The 15,642-nt window shown below is 46.7% G+C and overlaps 7 non-coding genes and 1 pseudogene across 7 annotated transcripts; all 8 read left to right on the top strand.

The window, feature by feature from the left end:
* The first annotated feature begins 853 nt into the window (after window positions 1–853).
* On the top strand, window positions 854–1,044 carry LOC130342957 (U2 spliceosomal RNA). Its single transcript, XR_008882408.1, has one exon. It is a non-coding gene; the product is annotated as a U2 spliceosomal RNA (small nuclear RNA).
* A 2,085-nt stretch (window positions 1,045–3,129) lies between these two features.
* Window positions 3,130–3,289, top strand: LOC130342921 (U2 spliceosomal RNA; annotated as a pseudogene).
* A 693-nt stretch (window positions 3,290–3,982) lies between these two features.
* On the top strand, window positions 3,983–4,167 carry LOC130342916 (U2 spliceosomal RNA). Its single transcript, XR_008882373.1, has one exon. It is a non-coding gene; the product is annotated as a U2 spliceosomal RNA (small nuclear RNA).
* Window positions 4,168–6,252: 2,085 nt separating this feature from the next.
* On the top strand, window positions 6,253–6,443 carry LOC130342956 (U2 spliceosomal RNA). The gene has a single exon (XR_008882407.1). It is a non-coding gene; the product is annotated as a U2 spliceosomal RNA (small nuclear RNA).
* A 2,088-nt stretch (window positions 6,444–8,531) lies between these two features.
* On the top strand, window positions 8,532–8,722 carry LOC130342954 (U2 spliceosomal RNA). Its single transcript, XR_008882405.1, has one exon. It is a non-coding gene; the product is annotated as a U2 spliceosomal RNA (small nuclear RNA).
* A 2,084-nt stretch (window positions 8,723–10,806) lies between these two features.
* LOC130342943 (U2 spliceosomal RNA) lies at window positions 10,807–10,997 on the top strand. Its single transcript, XR_008882395.1, has one exon. It is a non-coding gene; the product is annotated as a U2 spliceosomal RNA (small nuclear RNA).
* A 2,093-nt stretch (window positions 10,998–13,090) lies between these two features.
* Window positions 13,091–13,281, top strand: LOC130342953 (U2 spliceosomal RNA). The gene has a single exon (XR_008882404.1). It is a non-coding gene; the product is annotated as a U2 spliceosomal RNA (small nuclear RNA).
* A 2,084-nt stretch (window positions 13,282–15,365) lies between these two features.
* LOC130342931 (U2 spliceosomal RNA) lies at window positions 15,366–15,556 on the top strand. Its single transcript, XR_008882384.1, has one exon. It is a non-coding gene; the product is annotated as a U2 spliceosomal RNA (small nuclear RNA).
* The last annotated feature ends 86 nt before the right edge of the window (window positions 15,557–15,642 follow it).

Here is a 15,642-nt window from a genome sequence, read left to right as displayed (position 1 = left end):
TATAAACGTATTCTCCGTTGAGATATTGCAGCCGCTGCTGTGTCCAGGCCCAGGAGCCTTAGCACTGTGCTGTGATGTCACTCAATACCACTGACATCACTAGGTGTAAACAACATCTCTCCTTTGCTGTGTATGTGACTATGGAGCTGTTTGGTGATGTCGTCTATTATGGCCTTCATAGAAGCAACAGGAGATTGTTGCATCCATCTAGAACCCTCAGAACTACAGTGCTATGATGTCACTCACTTCCACAGGCCTTGCAGAGTGTAAACAACAACAACCCAGCTTTGTTGTGTATGTAACCATAGGGATTTGTGATGTCACCTAGAACCTTCACAGCAGCGACAGCTTTATGAGGAGCATCAGCACTGCTCTGCCTGAGCAGAACCATCACCGCCATAGGTTGTCAAATAACCCGGGTTTAACCCACACAGGTAAGTCCAATGGGGTGCAGGCATGTCCTCTATGCTTACAGCTTCCCGTGGGTGTTGGTTTGATACCGTTTGGGGACAGCCAAGAAGGCATCTGCAGGCAACAAAGGTAGGTGTGTGCTTGTGTGTGTGTTTCCTATGCAGATCCTAAGCCCAGTGTCACATGCAAGTAGGAGGAGTAAGAAGGGTTCCTGGCAAATCCGGGTTATGGATTGCATTTAAAAAGGCCCCGTGGGAGTGCAATGGGCCCCTGTCTTGCTGCTTAGCAATAATGGTATGGGTTTAGGTTCTGCTGTGTGTACTGGTGGTTGACTGCCCCCCAGCCCAGAGTGTGCATGGAAAATTGTCTGGCAGCCTCCCTGACAGCAAGCAGTGATAGTGCCCATGAAGGGGACCTTGTTGGGCCCGCCCCTTTCACGGTTATCGCTTCTCGGCCTTTTGGCTAAGATCAAGTGTAGTATCTGTTCTTATCAGTTTAATATCTGATACGTCCCCTATCTGGGGACCATATATTAAATGGATTTTTGAGAACGGGGGCCGATTTCGAAGCTTGCTTCCGTCGCCCTATGCATTGACCCGATATGGCAGTATCTTCGGGTACAGTGCACCACCCCCTTACAGGGTTAAAAAGAAAGATTCCTACTTTCATTGCTACCTGCTTGCTGGCTAGCCAGCTAGCCAGCCCTGTGGGCCTTGCTGCTGCTGCTGCTGCAGCCAAAAAACAAAAGGTGGTGCTGCTGCTGCTTCTGCTTCTGCTTGTGTCTGGCCGCTGTTGGAGCGTCCAGGCACAGGACTTCTGCTGCTGCTGACTAAATGGCCTCCTTAATTGGATCATTTGAGTAGCCAGCACACCTGTGCAGGTAGGGCATGACATGATAGGCAGCTGCCTTGATAGCGGGTGGGTGCTGAATGTTCCTAATTGACAAAATAAGATTAATGCTTATGAAGAAATATAAAATCTCATCCCTTCCCCAATATCGCGCCACACCCCTACCCCTTAATTCCCTGGTTGAACTTGATGGACATATGTCTTTTTTCGACCGTACTAACTATGTAACTATGTAACATAACATGGGGGGGGGGGGTCTCCTGGCTGTTCACACAGGTGTGTCATTGCTGTACATTGACCATGCATTGCTTCTGTGGTATTGCAAAGGCAAAGACAAATGCTTCCAGCCATCCATTGCACTAATGGATTGGTCATCAGCTGGCTGTCTATGTCCCGCATCAATATAGACCAAAGTACAGAGGGTTAGGCTATGCTATTGTGCACCTACCTGATGCATCAGAAGGTGCGAGGCCCTTGCTAAATTCTGTGCACAGACTTTGAGATCTATGCTTTAGACTGTATCTAAACCTGCTCCAACATGGACTGACATTCTGGCCTACTTTCAGCCGATGCGACTTGTCTGTCGCTGAACAGTCGCTTTTTATGTATTCAGCACCTATGTATAATGTTGTAAAAATGCTCTAGAAGCTAAAGTCGCAGAAATGTCACACATATTTGGCCTGCAACTTTCTGTGCGACAAATTCAGACAGGAAAAATCAGTATAAATCCTTAGAAAATTATCCCCCAGTGTCTCCATCTGCTGGCGGTATTGAATAAGCATTGCTGCACTGATGGGGTATGCATTAGACGAAAAAAAAGAAGAAAAAGAAGAATAATACGCCCAGAAAAGAGGCGAAAAGGAGAAAAACGTAAAAAAACGTGAAAAAAAAGTAAGAGGAAGAGAAGGGAAAAAAAGGTGGAAATGGGTTTAAAAGTGATTTCGGCGGAGAATATATATATATATATATATATATATATATATATATATATATATACGCGCACACACACACATATATATAAACGTATTCTCCGTTGAGATATTGCAGCCGCTGCTGTGTCCAGGCCCAGGAGCCTTAGCACTGTGCTGTGATGTCACTCAATACCACTGACATCACTAGGTGTAAACAACATCTCTCCTTTGCTGTGTATGTGACTATGGAGCTGTTTGGTGATGTCGTCTATTATGGCCTTCATAGAAGCAACAGGAGATTGTTGCATCCATCTAGAACCCTCAGAACTACAGTGCTATGATGTCACTCACTTCCACAGGCCTTGCAGAGTGTAAACAACAACAACCCAGCTTTGTTGTGTATGTAACCATAGGGATTTGTGATGTCACCTAGAACCTTCACAGCAGCGACAGCTTTATGAGGAGCATCAGCACTGCTCTGCCTGAGCAGAACCATCACCGCCATAGGTTGTCAAATAACCCGGGTTTAACCCACACAGGTAAGTCCAATGGGGTGCAGGCATGTCCTCTATGCTTACAGCTTCCCGTGGGTGTTGGTTTGATACCGTTTGGGGACAGCCAAGGAGGCATCTGCAGGCAACAAAGGTAGGTGTGTGCTTGTGTGTGTGTTTCCTATGCAGATCCTAAGCCCAGTGTCACATGCAAGTAGGAGGAGTAAGAAGGGTTCCTGGCAAATCCGGGTTATGGATTGCATTTAAAAAGGCCCCGTGGGAGTGCAATGGGCCCCTGTCTTGCTGCTTAGCAATAATGGTATGGGTTTAGGTTCTGCTGTGTGTACTGGTGGTTGACTGCCCCCCAGCCCAGAGTGTGCATGGAAAATTGTCTGGCAGCCTCCCTGACAGCAAGCAGTGATAGTGCCCATGAAGGGGACCTTGTTGGGCCCGCCCCTTTCACGGTTATCGCTTCTCGGCCTTTTGGCTAAGATCAAGTGTAGTATCTGTTCTTATCAGTTTTCATGCTGGTGGGGATGGGTGCTGCATGGAGGATGCAGGTGTACCAGGGCTTTCCGGGGCTGGTTCTGAGGAATCAGCTCGACGGCTGCCCCGATGTGACCTGTTCCCTCCGGGTCTCGCCATGAGGCTGAGAGGGTCTAGAGCCGAGGTACTTTTGTGCCTCGGGGAGTGGTGACCCCGAGGTGCCGAAACTCACTGGGAGAATAGGCTCACTGAGTTGAAGCACGGGCACCATAATCTCTTCACCTTGTGGCACTCACCTCTTGATTCCCGGCCTTCTGGCTAGGATCAGAGAAATTTTTATAGATCCGGCCGGATGTCCGGGCAGTATATCTGCACACATTCACTTATTTATTTATTTTTTGTCTCACTGTGTCACTTTTTGCGTGTTGTGTGTTCACAGGATTTGTCAGGATGCGGTAGCCCTTCTGGGTGTCCCTCCTGGCGGTCTAGGGGAGGTGTGTGTGGCCATTAGGTTCCGCACCTCCCTGCAAACACCCCGGGTACTCCTGCTTCGCAGGGTACCTACCGTAATCGGCTCTGCGGGCAGATACCTTGGCTAACGCCAAGGGGGATGCCGCGAGCATTTGTGGTCTCCTAGTAGCTTCGGCGAAAAGGGACATCGAACCTGGAACCTCGCAGGTACCTTTTGGTCCGGAGGCGAAGGGTAAGGTTTGTTGGGGGGCCTCTCTCCTATCGGAGAAGGGCTTGCGATAGACCGCATCCTTTGTGCACGTTTTTTTTAGTGTAACACGTTTGCACTTTTTCTTGCACTTTGGGTGAATTGAAAGCACGTTCCTCGGCTTTAGATAAAAAAAAAAAAAAAAAAATCTGTTCTTATCAGTTTAATATCTGATACGTCCCCTATCTGGGGACCATATATTAAATGGATTTTTGAGAACGGGGGCCGATTTCGAAGCTTGCTTCCGTCGCCCTATGCATTGACCCGATATGGCAGTATCTTCGGGTACAGTGCACCACCCCCTTACAGGGTTAAAAAGAAAGATTCCTACTTTCATTGCTACCTGCTTGCTGGCTAGCCAGCTAGCCAGCCCTGTGGGCCTTGCTGCTGCTGCTGCTGCAGCCAAAAAACAAAAGGTGGTGCTGCTGCTGCTTCTGCTTCTGCTTGTGTCTGGCCGCTGTTGGAGCGTCCAGGCACAGGACTTCTGCTGCTGCTGACTAAATGGCCTCCTTAATTGGATCATTTGAGTAGCCAGCACACCTGTGCAGGTAGGGCATGACATGATAGGCAGCTGCCTTGATAGCGGGTGGGTGCTGAATGTTCCTAATTGACAAAATAAGATTAATGCTTATGAAGAAATATAAAATCTCATCCCTTCCCCAATATCGCGCCACACCCCTACCCCTTAATTCCCTGGTTGAACTTGATGGACATATGTCTTTTTTCGACCGTACTAACTATGTAACTATGTAACATAACATGGGGGGGGGGGGGTCTCCTGGCTGTTCACACAGGTGTGTCATTGCTGTACATTGACCATGCATTGCTTCTGTGGTATTGCAAAGGCAAAGACAAATGCTTCCAGCCATCCATTGCACTAATGGATTGGTCATCAGCTGGCTGTCTATGTCCCGCATCAATATAGACCAAAGTACAGAGGGTTAGGCTATGCTATTGTGCACCTACCTGATGCATCAGAAGGTGCGAGGCCCTTGCTAAATTCTGTGCACAGACTTTGAGATCTATGCTTTAGACTGTATCTAAACCTGCTCCAACATGGACTGACATTCTGGCCTACTTTCAGCCGATGCGACTTGTCTGTCGCTGAACAGTCGCTTTTTATGTATTCAGCACCTATGTATAATGTTGTAAAAATGCTCTAGAAGCTAAAGTCGCAGAAATGTCACACATATTTGGCCTGCAACTTTCTGTGCGACAAATTCAGACAGGAAAAATCAGTATAAATCCTTAGAAAATTATCCCCCAGTGTCTCCATCTGCTGGCGGTATTGAATAAGCATTGCTGCACTGATGGGGTATGCATTAGACGAAAAAAAAGAAGAAAAAGAAGAATAATACGCCCAGAAAAGAGGCGAAAAGGAGAAAAACGTAAAAAAACGTGAAAAAAAAGTAAGAGGAAGAGAAGGGAAAAAAAGGTGGAAATGGGTTTAAAAGTGATTTCGGCGGAGAAATATATATATATATATATATATATATATATATATATATATATACGCGCACACACACACATATATATAAACGTATTCTCCGTTGAGATATTGCAGCCGCTGCTGTGTCCAGGCCCAGGAGCCTTAGCACTGTGCTGTGATGTCACTCAATACCACTGACATCACTAGGTGTAAACAACATCTCTCCTTTGCTGTGTATGTGACTATGGAGCTGTTTGGTGATGTCGTCTATTATGGCCTTCATAGAAGCAACAGGAGATTGTTGCATCCATCTAGAACCCTCAGAACTACAGTGCTATGATGTCACTCACTTCCACAGGCCTTGCAGAGTGTAAACAACAACAACCCAGCTTTGTTGTGTATGTAACCATAGGGATTTGTGATGTCACCTAGAACCTTCACAGCAGCGACAGCTTTATGAGGAGCATCAGCACTGCTCTGCCTGAGCAGAACCATCACCGCCATAGGTTGTCAAATAACCCGGGTTTAACCCACACAGGTAAGTCCAATGGGGTGCAGGCATGTCCTCTATGCTTACAGCTTCCCGTGGGTGTTGGTTTGATACCGTTTGGGGACAGCCAAGGAGGCATCTGCAGGCAACAAAGGTAGGTGTGTGCTTGTGTGTGTGTTTCCTATGCAGATCCTAAGCCCAGTGTCACATGCAAGTAGGAGGAGTAAGAAGGGTTCCTGGCAAATCCGGGTTATGGATTGCATTTAAAAAGGCCCCGTGGGAGTGCAATGGGCCCCTGTCTTGCTGCTTAGCAATAATGGTATGGGTTTAGGTTCTGCTGTGTGTACTGGTGGTTGACTGCCCCCCAGCCCAGAGTGTGCATGGAAAATTGTCTGGCAGCCTCCCTGACAGCAAGCAGTGATAGTGCCCATGAAGGGGACCTTGTTGGGCCCGCCCCTTTCACGGTTATCGCTTCTCGGCCTTTTGGCTAAGATCAAGTGTAGTATCTGTTCTTATCAGTTTAATATCTGATACGTCCCCTATCTGGGGACCATATATTAAATGGATTTTTGAGAACGGGGGCCGATTTCGAAGCTTGCTTCCGTCGCCCTATGCATTGACCCGATATGGCAGTATCTTCGGGTACAGTGCACCACCCCCTTACAGGGTTAAAAAGAAAGATTCCTACTTTCATTGCTACCTGCTTGCTGGCTAGCCAGCTAGCCAGCCCTGTGGGCCTTGCTGCTGCTGCTGCTGCAGCCAAAAAACAAAAGGTGGTGCTGCTGCTGCTTCTGCTTCTGCTTGTGTCTGGCCGCTGTTGGAGCGTCCAGGCACAGGACTTCTGCTGCTGCTGACTAAATGGCCTCCTTAATTGGATCATTTGAGTAGCCAGCACACCTGTGCAGGTAGGGCATGACATGATAGGCAGCTGCCTTGATAGCGGGTGGGTGCTGAATGTTCCTAATTGACAAAATAAGATTAATGCTTATGAAGAAATATAAAATCTCATCCCTTCCCCAATATCGCGCCACACCCCTACCCCTTAATTCCCTGGTTGAACTTGATGGACATATGTCTTTTTTCGACCGTACTAACTATGTAACTATGTAACATAACATGGGGGGGGGGGGTCTCCTGGCTGTTCACACAGGTGTGTCATTGCTGTACATTGACCATGCATTGCTTCTGTGGTATTGCAAAGGCAAAGACAAATGCTTCCAGCCATCCATTGCACTAATGGATTGGTCATCAGCTGGCTGTCTATGTCCCGCATCAATATAGACCAAAGTACAGAGGGTTAGGCTATGCTATTGTGCACCTACCTGATGCATCAGAAGGTGCGAGGCCCTTGCTAAATTCTGTGCACAGACTTTGAGATCTATGCTTTAGACTGTATCTAAACCTGCTCCAACATGGACTGACATTCTGGCCTACTTTCAGCCGATGCGACTTGTCTGTCGCTGAACAGTCGCTTTTTATGTATTCAGCACCTATGTATAATGTTGTAAAAATGCTCTAGAAGCTAAAGTCGCAGAAATGTCACACATATTTGGCCTGCAACTTTCTGTGCGACAAATTCAGACAGGAAAAATCAGTATAAATCCTTAGAAAATTATCCCCCAGTGTCTCCATCTGCTGGCGGTATTGAATAAGCATTGCTGCACTGATGGGGTATGCATTAGACGAAAAAAAAGAAGAAAAAGAAGAATAATACGCCCAGAAAAGAGGCGAAAAGGAGAAAAACGTAAAAAAACGTGAAAAAAAAGTAAGAGGAAGAGAAGGGAAAAAAAGGTGGAAATGGGTTTAAAAGTGATTTCGGCGGAGAAATATATATATATATATATATATATATATATATATATATATATATATACGCGCACACACACACATATATATAAACGTATTCTCCGTTGAGATATTGCAGCCGCTGCTGTGTCCAGGCCCAGGAGCCTTAGCACTGTGCTGTGATGTCACTCAATACCACTGACATCACTAGGTGTAAACAACATCTCTCCTTTGCTGTGTATGTGACTATGGAGCTGTTTGGTGATGTCGTCTATTATGGCCTTCATAGAAGCAACAGGAGATTGTTGCATCCATCTAGAACCCTCAGAACTACAGTGCTATGATGTCACTCACTTCCACAGGCCTTGCAGAGTGTAAACAACAACAACCCAGCTTTGTTGTGTATGTAACCATAGGGATTTGTGATGTCACCTAGAACCTTCACAGCAGCGACAGCTTTATGAGGAGCATCAGCACTGCTCTGCCTGAGCAGAACCATCACCGCCATAGGTTGTCAAATAACCCGGGTTTAACCCACACAGGTAAGTCCAATGGGGTGCAGGCATGTCCTCTATGCTTACAGCTTCCCGTGGGTGTTGGTTTGATACCGTTTGGGGACAGCCAAGGAGGCATCTGCAGGCAACAAAGGTAGGTGTGTGCTTGTGTGTGTGTTTCCTATGCAGATCCTAAGCCCAGTGTCACATGCAAGTAGGAGGAGTAAGAAGGGTTCCTGGCAAATCCGGGTTATGGATTGCATTTAAAAAGGCCCCGTGGGAGTGCAATGGGCCCCTGTCTTGCTGCTTAGCAATAATGGTATGGGTTTAGGTTCTGCTGTGTGTACTGGTGGTTGACTGCCCCCCAGCCCAGAGTGTGCATGGAAAATTGTCTGGCAGCCTCCCTGACAGCAAGCAGTGATAGTGCCCATGAAGGGGACCTTGTTGGGCCCGCCCCTTTCACGGTTATCGCTTCTCGGCCTTTTGGCTAAGATCAAGTGTAGTATCTGTTCTTATCAGTTTAATATCTGATACGTCCCCTATCTGGGGACCATATATTAAATGGATTTTTGAGAACGGGGGCCGATTTCGAAGCTTGCTTCCGTCGCCCTATGCATTGACCCGATATGGCAGTATCTTCGGGTACAGTGCACCACCCCCTTACAGGGTTAAAAAGAAAGATTCCTACTTTCATTGCTACCTGCTTGCTGGCTAGCCAGCTAGCCAGCCCTGTGGGCCTTGCTGCTGCTGCTGCTGCTGCAGCCAAAAAACAAAAGGTGGTGCTGCTGCTGCTTCTGCTTCTGCTTGTGTCTGGCCGCTGTTGGAGCGTCCAGGCACAGGACTTCTGCTGCTGCTGACTAAATGGCCTCCTTAATTGGATCATTTGAGTAGCCAGCACACCTGTGCAGGTAGGGCATGACATGATAGGCAGCTGCCTTGATAGCGGGTGGGTGCTGAATGTTCCTAATTGACAAAATAAGATTAATGCTTATGAAGAAATATAAAATCTCATCCCTTCCCCAATATCGCGCCACACCCCTACCCCTTAATTCCCTGGTTGAACTTGATGGACATATGTCTTTTTTCGACCGTACTAACTATGTAACTATGTAACATAACATGGGGGGGGGGGTCTCCTGGCTGTTCACACAGGTGTGTCATTGCTGTACATTGACCATGCATTGCTTCTGTGGTATTGCAAAGGCAAAGACAAATGCTTCCAGCCATCCATTGCACTAATGGATTGGTCATCAGCTGGCTGTCTATGTCCCGCATCAATATAGACCAAAGTACAGAGGGTTAGGCTATGCTATTGTGCACCTACCTGATGCATCAGAAGGTGCGAGGCCCTTGCTAAATTCTGTGCACAGACTTTGAGATCTATGCTTTAGACTGTATCTAAACCTGCTCCAACATGGACTGACATTCTGGCCTACTTTCAGCCGATGCGACTTGTCTGTCGCTGAACAGTCGCTTTTTATGTATTCAGCACCTATGTATAATGTTGTAAAAATGCTCTAGAAGCTAAAGTCGCAGAAATGTCACACATATTTGGCCTGCAACTTTCTGTGCGACAAATTCAGACAGGAAAAATCAGTATAAATCCTTAGAAAATTATCCCCCAGTGTCTCCATCTGCTGGCGGTATTGAATAAGCATTGCTGCACTGATGGGGTATGCATTAGACGAAAAAAAAGAAGAAAAAGAAGAATAATACGCCCAGAAAAGAGGCGAAAAGGAGAAAAACGTAAAAAAACGTGAAAAAAAAGTAAGAGGAAGAGAAGGGAAAAAAAGGTGGAAATGGGTTTAAAAGTGATTTCGGCGGAGAAATATATATATATATATATATATATATATATATATATATACACGCGCACACACACACATATATATAAACGTATTCTCCGTTGAGATATTGCAGCCGCTGCTGTGTCCAGGCCCAGGAGCCTTAGCACTGTGCTGTGATGTCACTCAATACCACTGACATCACTAGGTGTAAACAACATCTCTCCTTTGCTGTGTATGTGACTATGGAGCTGTTTGGTGATGTCGTCTATTATGGCCTTCATAGAAGCAACAGGAGATTGTTGCATCCATCTAGAACCCTCAGAACTACAGTGCTATGATGTCACTCACTTCCACAGGCCTTGCAGAGTGTAAACAACAACAACCCAGCTTTGTTGTGTATGTAACCATAGGGATTTGTGATGTCACCTAGAACCTTCACAGCAGCGACAGCTTTATGAGGAGCATCAGCACTGCTCTGCCTGAGCAGAACCATCACCGCCATAGGTTGTCAAATAACCCGGGTTTAACCCACACAGGTAAGTCCAATGGGGTGCAGGCATGTCCTCTATGCTTACAGCTTCCCGTGGGTGTTGGTTTGATACCGTTTGGGGACAGCCAAGGAGGCATCTGCAGGCAACAAAGGTAGGTGTGTGCTTGTGTGTGTGTTTCCTATGCAGATCCTAAGCCCAGTGTCACATGCAAGTAGGAGGAGTAAGAAGGGTTCCTGGCAAATCCGGGTTATGGATTGCATTTAAAAAGGCCCCGTGGGAGTGCAATGGGCCCCTGTCTTGCTGCTTAGCAATAATGGTATGGGTTTAGGTTCTGCTGTGTGTACTGGTGGTTGACTGCCCCCCAGCCCAGAGTGTGCATGGAAAATTGTCTGGCAGCCTCCCTGACAGCAAGCAGTGATAGTGCCCATGAAGGGGACCTTGTTGGGCCCGCCCCTTTCATGGTTATCGCTTCTCGGCCTTTTGGCTAAGATCAAGTGTAGTATCTGTTCTTATCAGTTTAATATCTGATACGTCCCCTATCTGGGGACCATATATTAAATGGATTTTTGAGAACGGGGGCCGATTTCGAAGCTTGCTTCTGTCGCCCTATGCATTGACCCGATATGGCAGTATCTTCGGGTACAGTGCACCACCCCCTTACAGGGTTAAAAAGAAAGATTCCTACTTTCATCTTTCATTGCTACCTGCTTGCTGGCTAGCCAGCTAGCCAGCCCTGTGGGCCTTGCTGCTGCTGTTGCTGCAGCCAAAAAACAAAAGGTGGTGCTGCTGCTGCTTCTGCTTCTGCTTGTGTCTGGCCGCTGTTGGAGCGTCCAGGCACAGGACTTCTGCTGCTGCTGACTAAATGGCCTCCTTAATTGGATCATTTGAGTAGCCAGCACACCTGTGCAGGTAGGGCATGACATGATAGGCAGCTGCCTTGATAGCGGGTGGGTGCTGAATGTTCCTAATTGACAAAATAAGATTAATGCTTATGAAGAAATATAAAATCTCATCCCTTCCCCAATATCGCGCCACACCCCTACCCCTTAATTCCCTGGTTGAACTTGATGGACATATGTCTTTTTTCGACCGTACTAACTATGTAACTATGTAACATAACATGGGGGGGGGGGGTCTCCTGGCTGTTCACACAGGTGTGTCATTGCTGTACATTGACCATGCATTGCTTCTGTGGTATTGCAAAGGCAAAGACAAATGCTTCCAGCCATCCATTGCACTAATGGATTGGTCATCAGCTGGCTGTCTATGTCCCGCATCAATATAGACCAAAGTACAGAGGGTTAGGCTATGCTATTGTGCACCTACCTGATGCATCAGAAGGTGCGAGGCCCTTGCTAAATTCTGTGCACAGACTTTGAGATCTATGCTTTAGACTGTATCTAAACCTGCTCCAACATGGACTGACATTCTGGCCTACTTTCAGCCGATGCGACTTGTCTGTCGCTGAACAGTCGCTTTTTATGTATTCAGCACCTATGTATAATGTTGTAAAAATGCTCTAGAAGCTAAAGTCGCAGAAATGTCACACATATTTGGCCTGCAACTTTCTGTGCGACAAATTCAGACAGGAAAAATCAGTATAAATCCTTAGAAAATTATCCCCCAGTGTCTCCATCTGCTGGCGGTATTGAATAAGCATTGCTGCACTGATGGGGTATGCATTAGACGAAAAAAAAGAAGAAAAAGAAGAATAATACGCCCAGAAAAGAGGCGAAAAGGAGAAAAACGTAAAAAAACGTGAAAAAAAAGTAAGAGGAAGAGAAGGGAAAAAAAGGTGGAAATGGGTTTAAAAGTGATTTCGGCGGAGAAATATATATATATATATATATATATATATATATATATATATATATACGCGCACACACACACATATATATAAACGTATTCTCCGTTGAGATATTGCAGCCGCTGCTGTGTCCAGGCCCAGGAGCCTTAGCACTGTGCTGTGATGTCACTCAATACCACTGACATCACTAGGTGTAAACAACATCTCTCCTTTGCTGTGTATGTGACTATGGAGCTGTTTGGTGATGTCGTCTATTATGGCCTTCATAGAAGCAACAGGAGATTGTTGCATCCATCTAGAACCCTCAGAACTACAGTGCTATGATGTCACTCACTTCCACAGGCCTTGCAGAGTGTAAACAACAACAACCCAGCTTTGTTGTGTATGTAACCATAGGGATTTGTGATGTCACCTAGAACCTTCACAGCAGCGACAGCTTTATGAGGAGCATCAGCACTGCTCTGCCTGAGCAGAACCATCACCGCCATAGGTTGTCAAATAACCCGGGTTTAACCCACACAGGTAAGTCCAATGGGGTGCAGGCATGTCCTCTATGCTTACAGCTTCCCGTGGGTGTTGGTTTGATACCGTTTGGGGACAGCCAAGGAGGCATCTGCAGGCAACAAAGGTAGGTGTGTGCTTGTGTGTGTGTTTCCTATGCAGATCCTAAGCCCAGTGTCACATGCAAGTAGGAGGAGTAAGAAGGGTTCCTGGCAAATCCGGGTTATGGATTGCATTTAAAAAGGCCCCGTGGGAGTGCAATGGGCCCCTGTCTTGCTGCTTAGCAATAATGGTATGGGTTTAGGTTCTGCTGTGTGTACTGGTGGTTGACTGCCCCCCAGCCCAGAGTGTGCATGGAAAATTGTCTGGCAGCCTCCCTGACAGCAAGCAGTGATAGTGCCCATGAAGGGGACCTTGTTGGGCCCGCCCCTTTCACGGTTATCGCTTCTCGGCCTTTTGGCTAAGATCAAGTGTAGTATCTGTTCTTATCAGTTTAATATCTGATACGTCCCCTATCTGGGGACCATATATTAAATGGATTTTTGAGAACGGGGGCCGATTTCGAAGCTTGCTTCCGTCGCCCTATGCATTGACCCGATATGGCAGTATCTTCGGGTACAGTGCACCACCCCCTTACAGGGTTAAAAAGAAAGATTCCTACTTTCATTGCTACCTGCTTGCTGGCTAGCCAGCTAGCCAGCCCTGTGGGCCTTGCTGCTGCTGCTGCTGCTGCAGCCAAAAAACAAAAGGTGGTGCTGCTGCTGCTTCTGCTTCTGCTTGTGTCTGGCCGCTGTTGGAGCGTCCAGGCACAGGACTTCTGCTGCTGCTGACTAAATGGCCTCCTTAATTGGATCATTTGAGTAGCCAGCACACCTGTGCAGGTAGGGCATGACATGATAGGCAGCTGCCTTGATAGCGGGTGGGTGCTGAATGTTCCTAATTGACAAAATAAGATTAATGCTTATGAAGAAATATAAAATCTCATCCCTTCCCCAATATCGCGCCACACCCCTACCCCTTAATTCCCTGGTTGAACTTGATGGACATATGTCTTTTTTCGACCGTACTAACTATGTAACTATGTAACATAACATGGGGGGGGGGGTCTCCTGGCTGTTCACACAGGTGTGTCATTGCTGTACATTGACCATGCATTGCTTCTGTGGTATTGCAAAGGCAAAGACAAATGCTTCCAGCCATCCATTGCACTAATGGATTGGTCATCAGCTGGCTGTCTATGTCCCGCATCAATATAGACCAAAGTACAGAGGGTTAGGCTATGCTATTGTGCACCTACCTGATGCATCAGAAGGTGCGAGGCCCTTGCTAAATTCTGTGCACAGACTTTGAGATCTATGCTTTAGACTGTATCTAAACCTGCTCCAACATGGACTGACATTCTGGCCTACTTTCAGCCGATGCGACTTGTCTGTCGCTGAACAGTCGCTTTTTATGTATTCAGCACCTATGTATAATGTTGTAAAAATGCTCTAGAAGCTAAAGTCGCAGAAATGTCACACATATTTGGCCTGCAACTTTCTGTGCGACAAATTCAGACAGGAAAAATCAGTATAAATCCTTAGAAAATTATCCCCCAGTGTCTCCATCTGCTGGCGGTATTGAATAAGCATTGCTGCACTGATGGGGTATGCATTAGACGAAAAAAAAGAAGAAAAAGAAGAATAATACGCCCAGAAAAGAGGCGAAAAGGAGAAAAACGTAAAAAAACGTGAAAAAAAAGTAAGAGGAAGAGAAGGGAAAAAAAGGTGGAAATGGGTTTAAAAGTGATTTCGGCGGAGAAATATATATATATATATATATATATATATATATATATATACACGCGCACACACACACATATATATAAACGTATTCTCCGTTGAGATATTGCAGCCGCTGCTGTGTCCAGGCCCAGGAGCCTTAGCACTGTGCTGTGATGTCACTCAATACCACTGACATCACTAGGTGTAAACAACATCTCTCCTTTGCTGTGTATGTGACTATGGAGCTGTTTGGTGATGTCGTCTATTATGGCCTTCATAGAAGCAACAGGAGATTGTTGCATCCATCTAGAACCCTCAGAACTACAGTGCTATGATGTCACTCACTTCCACAGGCCTTGCAGAGTGTAAACAACAACAACCCAGCTTTGTTGTGTATGTAACCATAGGGATTTGTGATGTCACCTAGAACCTTCACAGCAGCGACAGCTTTATGAGGAGCATCAGCACTGCTCTGCCTGAGCAGAACCATCACCGCCATAGGTTGTCAAATAACCCGGGTTTAACCCACACAGGTAAGTCCAATGGGGTGCAGGCATGTCCTCTATGCTTACAGCTTCCCGTGGGTGTTGGTTTGATACCGTTTGGGGACAGCCAAGGAGGCATCTGCAGGCAACAAAGGTAGGTGTGTGCTTGTGTGTGTGTTTCCTATGCAGATCCTAAGCCCAGTGTCACATGCAAGTAGGAGGAGTAAGAAGGGTTCCTGGCAAATCCGGGTTATGGATTGCATTTAAAAAGGCCCCGTGGGAGTGCAATGGGCCCCTGTCTTGCTGCTTAGCAATAATGGTATGGGTTTAGGTTCTGCTGTGTGTACTGGTGGTTGACTGCCCCCCAGCCCAGAGTGTGCATGGAAAATTGTCTGGCAGCCTCCCTGACAGCAAGCAGTGATAGTGCCCATGAAGGGGACCTTGTTGGGCCCGCCCCTTTCATGGTTATCGCTTCTCGGCCTTTTGGCTAAGATCAAGTGTAGTATCTGTTCTTATCAGTTTAATATCTGATACGTCCCCTATCTGGGGACCATATATTAAATGGATTTTTGAGAACGGGGGCCGATTTCGAAGCTTGCTTCTGTCGCCCTATGCATTGACCCGATATGGCAGTATCTTCGGGTACAGTGCACCACCCCCTTACAGGGTTAAAAAGAAAGATTCCTACTTTCATTGCTACCTGCTTGCTGGCTAGCCAGCTAGCCAGCCCTGTGGGCCTTGCTG

Source organism: Hyla sarda, unplaced genomic scaffold (assembly GCF_029499605.1).
Source record: "Hyla sarda isolate aHylSar1 unplaced genomic scaffold, aHylSar1.hap1 scaffold_660, whole genome shotgun sequence".
NCBI classification, from domain to species: Eukaryota; Metazoa; Chordata; class Amphibia; order Anura; family Hylidae; genus Hyla; species Hyla sarda.
The sequence above is the reverse complement of the archived record's forward strand: the minus strand, read 5'-3'. Positions and strand labels throughout refer to the sequence as shown.